The sequence below is a fragment of the Sus scrofa genome, chromosome X (genome assembly GCF_054392235.1).
Source record: "Sus scrofa isolate SSC_HxYL_T2T_F1_AM1 chromosome X, Sscrofa_HxYL_maternal_Yorkshire_Landrace_v2.0, whole genome shotgun sequence".
NCBI classification, from domain to species: domain Eukaryota; kingdom Metazoa; phylum Chordata; class Mammalia; order Artiodactyla; family Suidae; genus Sus; species Sus scrofa.
Genome location: NC_139401.1, coordinates 11,747,057 through 11,761,175, shown reverse-complemented (window position 1 = coordinate 11,761,175; position 14,119 = coordinate 11,747,057). Strand labels below are relative to the sequence as shown.

General features: G+C 41.2%; 1 protein-coding gene across 8 annotated transcripts in view; it reads left to right on the top strand.

The window, feature by feature from the left end:
- The window catches only part of ARHGAP6 (Rho GTPase activating protein 6), a 530,728-nt gene that overhangs the window by 311,476 nt on the left and 205,133 nt on the right, over positions 1 to 14,119 (top strand). The window contains exon 1 of one of the 8 annotated variants that reach the window (XM_021080047.2): positions 9,732 to 9,926. The exons of the other annotated variants lie outside the window; for them this stretch is intronic. The gene's annotated coding sequence lies outside the window, so the exon portion shown is untranslated. Of the gene's footprint in view, positions 1 to 9,731; positions 9,927 to 14,119 lie in introns of those variants that run through there. 8 annotated transcript variants of the gene reach the window in all.

The window sequence follows — 14,119 nt, the reverse complement described above, 5'->3', positions numbered from 1 at the left end:
CTGCCAATGGCTGCCCCCTCTCCCTGCCTTCCCCTGCCTCCCTTTCACTGCTTCCCACTGAGCTAATTATGGCCATGTGACTAAGTCCCCACCAATGAGGGTTTCCTGTTGGCTGAAGTACAAACATATTGTTCAGAGTTCAAGCAGCCATGTTGCACCTAAGACAGCTTAGGAGAATGATGATTAAGGAAGCTAATGTAGCCTCATCATTGATGCCATTGCAGTGCCGAGGTGGCCTGACACCTGACTTCTTTCCCAAGAGGGAATTATACTTGCATCTTAGTTAAAGCCACCATAATTTTTATTTCTAACTCTTTTTTCTAATTGCTATGCAACTAAACTTAATCTGATATCCATTTCCCTTCTTGAAGCAGTCCTGGAAAATGGAATGGTATAACTGCAACTGACTAAAAATACTAAGGATCTATCATTGGAACCTGGCTGGGTCATCTACCCTTTGTCACATGGGGGATGGTTGAATAGCCAAACAACGTCAGACCTTTTTGTGGAGGGACGAGGGAGGGGGAAATGACTCTTGGGCAGGCAACTAACAGAGCTGCTAACCAAGTTAAGTAACTTTCCTAAGGACACATGGCTAATTATTGGTAGAAGAAAAATAGCAACTCAAAGCAAGTTGCCTAAAAGCAAGTTCAGCTGAGTTTAGTTGATGATTTGTCATTGGTATTATAAAGGAAATTCATATATCTGTGAGATGAGACCCCACCTGGTAAACATCTATTATTTCATTAATTCCCTCTTACTACTATGCAAATGGTTAGCGGTTACCTGTTAAATGCACATAGAAAAATAGCAGGCAGAGCAGACCACCTCAGAGTTATATACTTGGCCATGTAGTAACGTGAGAAAAATTTGCCTGGCTAATGTTGTTTGCCTGAGGTAAATATTGAAAAAGCCTTTATTCCTAGATGGGACCTGGGCAGAAAGAGGATTGAGGTGAACTGGGATTGTTTTGAGTGGTGGAAGCAAGGCAACTCTGATGTGTCTTTGTGGTCTTTTTAAAAAGTCTGGAGCTGGAAGTTCCCTAGTGGCTCACTGGGTTAAGGATCCAGCATTGTCATTGCTGTGGCGCCAGTTGATCCCTAGCCCCGGAACTTCCGTATGCCGCGGGCATGGATCCCCCCACCCCCCAAAAAAGTCTGGAGCTAATTTAAAAACAACCTACACTGCACCACGCGTATGGGTTCTCTTGTCAGCATCATCTTGCTGCTGACCCTAGAAGTTTCATTTCCCTTAACATACTTAGCACCCATTTGGGGGTAAGGCATAGCACTTGGATTTTAGGGGTGGTGGCATCATTAGCATTTGTGGAACCCAGTAGCCATCTCAAAAAAACAAAACCAGTAGGAGTGACACTGCTTGAAAATCTTGTACCTCAACTCAATTTCGTATGATTTTATTTCTTCTTCTTGTTTTAAGAGGACCTTCAAGGTGAAGCATCAGAGGAAATGTATTTGTACATTTCTCTTAGTCAGTTGAAAAGGTGGGGAAAATATTTTGTGTTTGCGGGCAGTATTTGTATAAGATTCCAAGGCCAATCTTATCTGCGTGACTGATTGACAAGTTGCCAGTGGTCTTCAATTCCAATCAATTTTGCAAGGTGATTTCACTGATGCTGAAGGAGACAGGAGAAAGATGGCCAATCTAAAATGTACAAAATCCTTGGAGGAGCATCTTCTTAGGAGACAGGGGAAAGAATAGTTTTTTAAGTGTGAAGCAGTATAGTATACAATCACAGTGTTTAATAATACTTAGGCTAAGGTGGTTAGGAATTTCGAATGTAGTGGAATGTGGTGATAGGAAGTTTGGTACTGATACACATTTTGAACAAGCCTTTTATTATAGGTTAAGTCAGATTTGGAAGGTACATTGAAATACTTGTGAGCATGACTGTTTGGTTACCTTTAACCTTCCTTCGAGGGCCATTTACAGAATTAATTTGTAAATTGTAAATAAGTTCTTCTTATTTTCTAGTTAAGTTTCTTCTTCTTTTATTCTGTGTGATTTTGTACTCCTGAATATAAAAAAAAAGTTGTATATAAAAACGTTTTTTCTGAGAGTTCTTGTTGTGGCTCAGCGGGTTAAGAACCAGACATAGTATCCATGAGGATGTGGGTTCAGACCCTGTCCTCGCTCAGTGGGTTAAGGATCCGGTGTTGCCATGAACTGTGGTGTAGGTCGCAGATACAGATTGGATCTGGTGTTGGTGTGGCCTTGGTGAAGGCCTCAGCTGCAGCTCTGATTTGACCCCTAGACCAGGTGTGGCAAAAAAGGGGGGGGGGGGGTTTCTGATATCACTAACTCAGGTTGGTCCATTTGTTTTATTAATGAATGGAGAATTTGCCCAGTGTGTTATGTACAGAACTTTTCTAAATTAGGATGAATTCGTTTTTAGGAATATAAATACCTAGGATTTAATTTTGATTTTCTGTGAGACTTTGCATTAAACTGTTACCATACATGAGTGAATGAATTTTATGATGATAAAATAGAGCAAAATATCCCCAACTGGTTTTTCTCTTATAAGAAAGCAATAGAGTTCCTAAGTTATAGGAGAATTTACACAAGAATTGAGATCACTCATGGCTATGTGAGGAAAACAATTGAGATATACTTAAGAATAGAGTTATCATATGACCCAGAAATTCCACTCCTGGATATCTTCCTAAGAGAAATGAAAAATGTATGTCCATACAGAAACATATATATGAATGTTCATAGCAGCGTTATGATAATAGCCAAAAACCAGAAAGAATCCAAATGTCTATCAACTGATGAATGGATAAGCAAATGTGATATATGCATACAATGGAATATTAGTCAGCCATAAAAAAGGAACGATAAATGCTATGACACGGATAACACTTGAAAACATTATGCTGAGTCAGGAATCCAGACACAAAAGGCCTGTACTGTATATTGCATTTATATGAAATACCCAGAATAGGCAAATCCATAGAGAAAGAAAGCAAATTCTTTGCCAGGGGCCAAGGGAGTGTGGAGTAACTGTTTTCTTTCTGGGATGGTGAGAATGTTGTAAAATCAATTTTGATGATGGTTGCACAAGTCTATGAATATACTAAAATCCATTGGGTTGCGCACTTTATTTATTTACTTGGGGCTGCACCCATGGTATATGGAAGATTCTGGGCCAGAGATCAAACCCGAGCCTTAGCCACAACCTACACCACAGCTGCGGCAACACCAGATCCTTAACCCATTGTGCCATAGCAGGAACTCTGGCTTGCACCCTTTAAAATGGTGAACTTTATGGTATGTGAATTATATCTCAGTTTTTTTAAAAGTCATAAGAAAGACCCAAGTTTGAGAGAAAGCAGACCTGGTTAGTATTTTCAGCTCCTCTATCCACGTAGCAGATATTTATTAAAAAAAATCACTGTGTCCCTAGTGCACTGCTGGTCCTGACTTGCATGACGCCCAAGGTGATCCCTGGGCTTTGAGTGATTTATTAGCACAGAGGAGAGATGCTGTCTGTCATTCAGGCAAACCTGTGCAGCCAGCCAGAGAGACTCCATATCTGAAAAGTGCTACAACTTTGGGGGAAGAAAGGAGAAAAATGTACTAGAGCTATTTTGGATGCAATGGATAGAATTAGAAGTTTGGTCAACTGACCAAAAGACAGATTTGGAGACCAATAAAGATATGAGCCAAATCATGAGAGTGTAGGGTGCACATTTCTCTAACTCTGTCCCTCATCTAACTTGACAAAATAATACCCCACCGACTGAATGGGAGAAAAGCCAGGAATCCTGTGAATCAGAGCCCCTTGGATTTCATCCATCCCCATTGCTCTGAGAGTGATGAAGTCCCGTGTTGAACTAGTGTTGGTAAAGAATGATGCATTGTGTGTGTCTGTCATTTCAGTGTTAATTATAGAAGGTGAAAAACGACTTCCTAATTCTATGCAACTTGGAGTTAGGTCATAAGCACAAGACCATTGCAATTAAAATCCAGAGTGAAATACTCAGAGACTCCAGGAGTGGAAGTGGTAGCATCCTTAGTTGACCTGAACTATCATCTGCTGGCGGATAAGGTAGCTGTGAGGAGATTCCCCAGCAATAAGACGTGAAAATGGGGAGTTCCCATTGTGGCTCAGCAGTAATGGACCTGGCTAGTATCCACGAGGTTGAGGGTTCGATCCCTGGTCTCGCTCAGTGGGTTAAGGATCTGGAATTTCCGTGACCTGTGGTGTAGGTTGCAGATGTGGCTCAGATCCCGCGTTGCTGTGGCTGTGGTGTAGGCCAGCAGCCGCAGCTCTGATTCGACCCTTGGCCTGCATATTCCACATGCGCAGCCCTAAAAAGCAAAAAAAAAAAAAAAGTGAAAACTAATTAGAGGCACTATTTTCGTTAGTACTAAGTGCATTACCAACTTAGTAACAAAGAGGCAAAGGGGATATTTGAAGATAAACTCCCTCTAGGAAATATGCCCTACAAGACAATAATGTTCTAAATTTCATTAATGCTGTAACATCATTTTCCTCATTTCTGGGTCAAGGCAATGTGGATATTTTATGTTATTTAATTATGTGATAAACTCTGAATTTGTTTTGGTGTAATTTATATAGTGATTGGATGGATATAAATCTTCTAGAAAGTTTTATTAGATATTGAAATATACACATTATAAAATATATATGCTATGTCTTGGAATATCATATCAAATAATTATATTAAATCATTACAGTCTTGAAGCACAGTCTAATGCAATTCACTAATGTCCCAGCAGACAGAAAAGTATAACAATATTTTTCAAAAGACAGACACATTAGTAGCAATGAAAGTATTCAAGGAAAAAAACCCCATATTGACACTATGCTATTTTGCCACAAAACAACCAAAACCACTTTTTTATCACTCTGACGTCAGAATACTTCCAATGAGATTGGGGTCATATACTCTAGTGAAAACAGTCAAGCAAATAGCGACTTTGCCAAACTAGAGTTTCCACTGTTGACTAATTATTCCTCATTCTTTAACTTGAATCCCCTGGAGCAAAAGTGGAACGTTAACCAAGCAGCAAGTGGTTGGTAGGTACCTGAGGTGTTGTAGGGAACACAAAGCATGAAGAATCCTGCCATTCTTCAGCTGGGGTGGCTTAGTCCATAGCGTGCTGGCAAAGCTGCTTTCCACTCATTTGTCTTCAGAATAGGCCCAGCTTTAAACAAAATTCTGCAGTTGGGTTCAGACCTTTATAAATTAATTAGCACGAATCCATTTCTCATGGAGACTATACCACCTGCTACACGCCTCAGTCACCCAAAGCCATCTCTTAACTTCGTGCCTCTCATTTCTAAGCATCTTCTTCTCCCCTGCCTCTTCTTCATTTATCTCTATCAAAATTTCATGTAGCAGAATTGAACCACAGTTGTGGGACCTCCAAGGTCAGGTATTTGGCCTCTTACCCAAAGCAGGAGACCTTTTTCTCCACAGTGGGAATGAAAGACCAAATGGTTATTTGCATGAACCTCTGAGGGTTAGAGTGCACGTCCCCCTGAGCCACTCATCCTCGGGTCAGTGTTTTCTTTAGGAAGGATCTCCTTGGGAAAGGCCCTGGCCTACTCCCTGGAATTCCCATTTGGTCATTTGAAATCTGCCCTCTTGAAAGAGAGTACAGATCTACTGCTAAGTTCACCGGAGGGCCACTCAAATATTTTAAGTCAGCTGGCAGTTCCCTTCGTGGCTCAGTGGAAACAAATCTGACTAGCCTCCGTGAGGATGCAGGTTCAATCCATGGCCTTACTCAGTGGGCTACGGATCCGGTGTTGCCATGTGCCGTGGTGTAGGTCACAGATGCGGCTCGGATCCCGCGTTGTTGTGGCTCTGGTGTAGGCGGGCAGCTGCTGCTTTGATTGGACCCCTAGCCTGGGAACCTCCATATGCCGAGGATGCGACTCTAAAGAAACCAAACAAAACAAACGAACAAACAAAAGTTGGATTCTAAAGTTATTTTCATGCTCTCCAAGTTTCCATTACCTGGTTTAGCACTTTTGTCAGACTTCATTTGCGCTTAGTGGCCAACTTAAGAGTTCTCCCTCTTCCTGAAATTGTTTCTCTCTCTTGGATTAACTTTGTTGCAATTTGAATGCAAACTTCTAATTTTTTGAATCACTTTGCTTTAGTCTCATAATAAAATTTTATTAAAATAAATTATTGTATATACGTTTCAGTCATGTTTTAAAACCCTAATTCTCTCTCCTATATTATTTATTCTTTGTAGCTCAGTGTCACCTGCAAATTTGATAAGCATGACTTATGCCTTTATGTTTTTGATGAAGATGTTGAGAGAGGTGGGGCCAAGTGCCTGCCGTTGTAGCTTTGCCCTCTTTGTTAATTAGTACCTTATAATTCACCGTTCTTAAGTCCATCTGGATGTATAACCATTTCTGCTTACATTTTGTATCCGGTGAGATTCCAGAAAAATTTGTTCAGTACTTCCCTGAAGTTGGTCATTTACCTAAACCTTTTGGTGTCAGGCTCCATGGTAATGAAAGAAGAGTGAGCTCATGGTCCGTGGGGGAAACATATTGAGGCTAACACACTGCCGGGACCTCTTTCTAGATGACAGAACTAGCTATTGCTGTGTTGACTGTTGAGTTTATTGTAGAGCACATTTCCTTTCTTCGCTACAATTCTCTGATTAGTAGTCACGAGTTCACAATAGGTGATAGTCGTGGTGGTGGTGATAACGATGGCGATGGTGGTTATGACAAGAGTGAAGATGATGGGGGCGGTGGTGGTGGTGAACACATATACAGCTCTTTCCAGATGCCAGGCTCTGTCTTAAACGCTTTCCAGGTATCTAATGTCATCATCACAAGAGTCTTCTGGGATGGATGTTGTTCGCTGACCCTGACCAGTTGGGCCATTCACCACCACTCTTAGGTTCTCTTTGGTAGATGATGGAAACCACTAAAGAAGTGTAAAGTGGGGAAGATTAGGCTACTGCTCCACCATGTCGCTAGTAGGTTTTATGAACACCAGATTCTCCCATATATGCATAAAACCATTTATTAGCCTCTTGGGACCACAAGTCCAATCTGTTTTGCTAGCTTGACAACCACTATACAAATGTTAGGCTCTCTGTCCTTTCAGGTGTTCTGAGCATCTCTTTGCATAAAAAGTTTACCTGATGCAAGATTGTTGGCTCATTAGCAATCCTAGCTAGGCACTTCATTGGAGAGGGTGTGCCACTTTATGGGGACAACCTTTCCAGTGATGCGGTCAAGGAGAGTGACCAGAAAGTGCTAGAAGGAAGTGAAGCAATTAGGAAAGAGAGAATTGAAGCAAGGAGTGAGGAGTCAGGCAAAAATTCATTTGGGCCACTTGCCACATATTCAGACTTGTCCTAAACTGGGTGCGATCAACTATTGAGAAATAGGTGTGGCCCTTGGGATAACTTAATCCAGGTTGACATACCTGCCATCCATTTCTTTAGCATTACTCTTGCCTGGAACAGACTGATTCTAGCCAAATGAGGATGCCCCAACAAATATAACACTAAAGACTTCTTAGCACTGGTCAAGACAGGTAACTTCCCTGAGAAGAAGGAATTTAGTTCTCAGGCTGACTTGAAATCAGAACATTTTCCCTATTGTTTTTATTTTACAATACTTTTGTCTGGGAGACAGCACTATGTAGCATTAATATTTTGTTCCATCTCCAAAGCACCATGCAGGTTAATCTAACTTGGTTGGGGAAGTTCTTTCTTGCTGTCTTTACAAATGCCTCTACAAAACACTTTTTTTTTTTCTGGGATTCACCTCTGTGTATTGATCAGACCAAACAGTCCAAGGAGCAGTGGTTACCCCGGAGGGCAAATTTTTTGGTTGAAAGTTATACCACGGTGCAAAGGATAATGCTTTTCTTTTTCACAACCAAAGCAGATGTTCATACTTGTAACTTACTCTTCATTTGAAAACATGTTAGGGAAGGAGATGGTAAGTTCTAATTAGCTGCCCACAGATGGATGTGGTGTGAGTATGCTGCAACTCAGTAATACCCTTTGAAGGCAATTTTAAAGGCTAGTTAACATCCACATTGTATGAAAAAACATCGTCTGTATATATACACATGTACACAGTATATGTGTCAGTCTGGGTGAACATAGTATGTATACACAGAATAAAGTGTGTGTATATATGTGTGTGTGTGTATTGATATTTTATATGCCAACTTGAAAGATCATTCTCAGACATTTATTTTAAGAGGTAAACCTAAATCGCCTCCAACTTCATTTCAGAGTCTCCATAGGTGCTAGAATATTTTATCCTTTGGATGATTAAGTAAGAAAGACATAATACTGAAGTGTCATTTATGGTTCTGTCCTGGAGAATTAAGGGTGCTTATTCAAATATGCTGAAATTTCTCTTCTGGTCCCCTCTCTGGAAGACAAGTCACTACAGTGAGCTTGGTCTTTGTCTCCGCCCTTGCCTTTTGATTAAAGACTCTGATCAAGTGACTTAAGAGGACCTCAGGTTTGGAAGACCCTCTGCTCGTTCATTCACTTCTCTAGTCTCCAGTGGTTCCTGTGCTGTCTTTAAGTAAATAATAAAGGCCTTGGCTTCCTTTGCCGAGGAAGGTCTATACCAGATGTACCTGCTGCTTCGGCGTGACCATTGCTTCATTTAGACTCGTTAATGTTAGTGTTTTTAAGGCTCCCAGACAGTGAATGTCCTTCATCTCCTGGTAGATTATAATCTGCTAGTGTAATCATCCAACATCTCCTCTGTTGCCTCGTTAGCTCTGCGGGTATGTAGGGACTATTTGAAATTGTAATTAATCAACTCGTACCAAACCCTCTTTGCCATTGGTGAGAGCAGTAGCCTTTTCACATGTAAGTTTCACTAATTCAAGAGGCCTCTTTGTAACAGTGAGTTGCTCAGTTGATTTGAACATGTTTCTTAGGTCTCAGGTCTAATCTTGATTGCAGATCTTTCACTTCCTGTCCCATGGCTGAGCATCTCCATACTTTGACCAGTTGTCCCACAGTTGTCTTTTTTTTTTTTTTTTTTTTTTTTGGCCTGGGAAAGCCAGTTGAGAATGTGAATAAACAAGTACAGATCAATTCCCAGAACAAGAGAACAACATTTAAAGTACAGAGCTCAAGCCTAGATTATGGTTCATTTTTTCTCCAAGAAAAAACAAAGACATTTCTTGGTTCATTTTTTCTCCAAGAAAAAACAAAGACATTTCTGTGTAGGTCAACACATATCTGCACGGAGCATTGTATGGTGGAGAGTGTGTATGTGTGCATGTGTGAGATGTGTCTATATGCATGGGTGAGTATGTGTCAGGGAGGGGTAGATCTGTTGTCATATTAATGATGGCAGCAAAAATACCTATTAGTTACCATGCAGCAGGTCATGTGCCGAGGGTCGGACCCGTCATATGTTGATTTGTGCAAGCGTTTACTATAATGGTCACCCAAGCATTTCCAGAAGGAAAAGGTGATGATTGATTTGTTAATGCCTAAGGGTCTCCCAACATGTGCTCTACAACCTGTTTGTCAGTGAGTTGTTTGGGCTTCGGCAGGAATTTTCCCACAGAAAGGGTGTTCTAACTGGCAGGCTCCCAGGACCGCCTACAAATCCATTTAACCATAACAGAGCTGATGAGCACTGTCAGGGCTAGAGTTGGCTTCCAAGTGGGAAGTCAGCCTAGTATTAATAGCACAGCTCCAGCTGCACTCTGGGTCCAGCGGACTTCTGATGGACCGGCCTGGGAACCGAGGCACTCTTTGTAACATTTATAAGAAATGGATTCCTTGGTGAGCATGGCGGGACAGGAGTGCTACGGTGGCATGAGAACCATGGCTTCCCATTTCCCCGTTCTCTGATCACCATCAACGTTGGCGTCCAACAGGAAGAGACCAAGACGAATCCTAGGGTAATTCTTCTCTTGCCTTCTAGTCTGGGGAGAGCCTGCCCTGGGGCTGGTCCAACTCACTTGGGTTGGCTGTTCCCATGTGTAGGATATTTTGTAAGTTGGGCTTTTCTAGGTCACCCGTATTTAATTGTGTGATATAGCTGTTTATTCAGGTAGAACTTAAGGTTTATATTTATTTTAAAAACTTTTTATTCATTTTGAATAATTTCAGCCATGACTATGTTCTTGTGCTTCTCTAATGGGCTAAAGCTTTTTATTTTTGTGCAAATGGAATAGTGTATACGGTTACAATAAAACATTCTGTTTTCTGGTTATAGGAGGAAATGAGAAAAGTGGGTGGTGCAGTGTGTGTGTGTGTGTGTGTGTGTGTGTATGTATAATTTGAATTTGACCCAAGGTTGTGTAATTTGAATGTGACCCAAAGGTGTGTTGTTCAATCCAAGATATGCTTTAGGATATCAAAAATCGTATTTTACTAAAGGGAGCCCTTTTTCACTTGCATATTTGGAAATATTTCAGGTTATTTTTTAAAACAGAAGTTATAGAACGAAAAGACTTTTCTCCCCAGGAGCTCTTTGAAAATGTAAAGTTTTGAAAGGATTTTTAAAGGCTAAACAGCAACGAGTAAATTATTTTCCTCTCATCCTAAGCAAATATCTCTGTAATGTAAGGGCTCCATCGAAGTTACCTTGTGAGATGCCTATGACCAGAGGGAAAAGTATCTGCTTAGTATCTTGGTTTTCTCCCCCCTCACTTTTTTTTTTTTTTAAACAATTCGCACGTTGTCAAATTCATCCTGTTTAGGGCAGTATAAATGTGAGAATTTGTAAAAGAATAGCAAATTTAAAGTGGGAATCAATGGAACTATCTATGAAATCCTGCAGGTTTCTTAGGAGGTCTCTTGATATTTCCGAACCACACTTCTCTCTTCCAGGATTCTGTTTGGAACACACAGTCATAAAAGCAAAAGGAAGATTTTACCACCCAGTGACATTCATCTTTTTAATAGTGGACTTCTTCAGCCCCTCCCAAACATCAAAAAATCTATCTGAGTTTGAATTGCTGGGATATGGGAACCTTTCGTTCCAGAAGGTTTTTGTTGTTGTTTTGGTTTTGTTTTTGTTTTTGTTTTTTGTTTTTTTTGTCTTCTTAGGTCCGTACCCATGGCATATGGAAGTTTCCAGGCTGGGGGTCTCATCAGAGCTGTAGCTGCTGACCTACACCACAGCCCCAACCCCAAATCTGAGCCGCATCTGCGACCTACACCACAGGTCTCAGGAACACCAACCAGATCCTTACCCCACTGAAAGAGGCCAGGGATCGTACCCGCGTCCTCATGGATACTAGTTGGGTTCATTACCACTGAGCCACAATGGGAAGTCCCCCAGGTTTTTTTTTAAGGAAAAATTATACTTTAAGGTTATGTATATAGAATTATAACACAGACAATTCATAATACTTACTAAGCCTCTCTAGATCAGTCTAGATTTTCTCTAACAGGCCTATTTCACCCAGCCCCATACGTACAAACTTGGGGAAGTAAAACTGAGTGTACAGGACTTTCTGGGTGGCAGATCTAGTTGGAATTATTCTGACCCAGTCGTTCATTTTGTCGGAAAGGGAACTGGAGACCAAAGGGATTAAGGGACTTGAGTAAAGCTGTTGCTACAGAGGGCGGAGCTGGAAGCAGGCTAGTAAGCAGCAGTGGGAATGTCTGTCACCTGTCAAAGGCCATCTATTTCCTGGGTTTACCTAGGTCTTTTCATTTTACCCTCATCGCAGTTTTGCAAGACATGGATCCTTTAACAGTTTTCAAAATGACAAAACTGAAACGTGGGAGGTTCTCTCACTGCTCAAAATCAATAGGCATGAGGAGGCAGAGCAGGAATTCAAAGGCACAGCTACTGATGCTGAAGGTCTGGGGTCCCCTGACTTGGGCTGTTTTCCACTGTGCCAGTTTGACTCCCTGGCCTCAGTACAGCCTAAAATCCAAGCCACATTCCTCTTGTATGCATGTTTACAGGCGTACATAACGCATCTTCCTGCATTTCCCTTTGTTGCGCTTCGCTCATACTGTGTGTTTTTCAATTTGAGGGCTGTGACCACTCTGCGTCAAGCACGGTAGACTTATTGGCATCATTTTCCCAACCCCATTTCCTTGCTTTGTGTCTCCGTGTCACATTTTGCTCCTTCTCACAATATTTCGCACTTTTTCATCGGTTTTGTATTTGTGATTGTGATCTGTGGTCAGTGATCTTTGGTGTAACTGCTATGACTTGTTGAAGGCTCAGGTGATGGTTAGCATTTTTGAGCAATACTTTTAATGAAGATATGTACCTTTTAGGACATAATGCTATTGCATACTTAATATGACTGTAGCATATAGTGTAAACCTAACTTGTTTGCACTGAGAATTCAAGACATTCATGTGACTCAATTTATTGCAATATTTTTTTATTGTGGTGGTTGGGAACCGAATCTGTCATATCTCTGAGGTATATCCCTGGATAGATGATCTGTCAAGAGCATCTTTTTTCTTTTCTTTCTTTCTTTTTTTTTTTTCTTTTTTTTTTTTTTTTTTTTTTTTGTCTTTTTAGGGCCGCAGCTGTGGCATATGGAAGTTCCCAGGCTAGGGGGCAACTAAGAGCTGCAGCTGCTGGCCTACACCACAGCCATGGCAACACCAGATCCTTAACCCACTTAGCAAGGCCAGGGATTGAACCCACATCCTCATGGACACTATGCTGGGTTTTTAGCCCACTGAGCCAAAAGGGGGACTCCCTAGCATCTTTATCTAAACAATCACTCTGGTTACTGAATGTAGTAGGTAGTGATTTGGGGTATCGGACCTCCTTATCCTAGTTTTTCTGGCAAAAATAATTATCCCTGTCCTCCTAGATTTACCAATATTCCAAAATTTGTCTTCAATTAATACCTCCTTTTCATCTTTGGAAAAGATATACTTTAAAATGTCTAAGTCCTTTATTTAGGCCTACAGAAGAGTGCACTCCTTTCTCTCATTCAGTGATTTATTCCTTTATTCATTCAATAACTGTGTATTGAATGTCTGCTGTGAGCAGACACTGTTCCAGGCTTTGGAGATACAGCCCTGAACAAAACAGACACATCCCTGCCCTGCTCTTACTTTCGTTTTAGTGTGTCTGGGGATAGCCAATAAATAGACAGCAGAAAAGAAAGTGCACTTATATCTGGAATCTACTATATGGCACAGGTGAACCTTTCCACCAAAAAGAAACTCAGGGACTTGGAGAACAGACTTGTGGTTGCCGAGGGGGAGGGAGAGGGAGTGGGATGGATGGGGACCTTGGGGTTAATAGAGGCAGACTCTTGCCTTTGGAATGGATTAGCAATGAGATTCTGCTGTGTAGCGCTGGGAACTATGTCTGGTCACTTATGATGGAGCCTGATAATGGGAGAAAAAAGAATGTCTACATGGATGTGTCACTGGGTCACCATGCTGTGCGGTAGGAAAAAAAATGTATTGGGGAAATAAAAAAAAAGAAAAAGAAAAACGAAAACAAAAACAAACAAAAAAAGAAAGTGAGATGGTGGGAAGTGTCCTAGAATCAAAATTAAAGAAATAAAGAAAAAAATCAGGGAGAAGAGACACCAGAAAAAAAGCATTGGAGTTACTCAAAAAGGACTTCACTGCAAGGGTGTATTTGGGGAGTATTGGTTATCATCATCACATTACTGGTTAAGTGAAAAATACTGGTAGTGTCTGGGTTTTTTTTAGCAATTTCCTTTCCAAAACCAGAGCAGTCCAGTCTCCAGCAGAGTTGCCCTAACTCTGTCTCCAGCCTCACGACCCATCTTCCCATATACCCCTTGTGGAAACCATTGTTATCCGTATAGTACAACACACACACCCCCTGCAAAAAACAAACAAACAAAAACAGGGATAAAATGAGTTGCCGGTGAATCCAAGGGGCATATAAATGGAGAATAAGTAAGACAAGCATAGAGCCTGGGCTGCTCTTCCCAAACATCTTATTAACAGGGAAGGAGACCAAATCTCAGAAATGCTAGAATGACCAGCCCAGAAGCATACGGCAAGGTGCTCATTATTTCATTTATGCAGCATGTTATGGATTGGATTTCTACTGAGATGGATCCAGGAGATTCAGCAGTACTCGCAGGAGAGGGTCTCTCGCCTAGAGGCCCATCCAGGG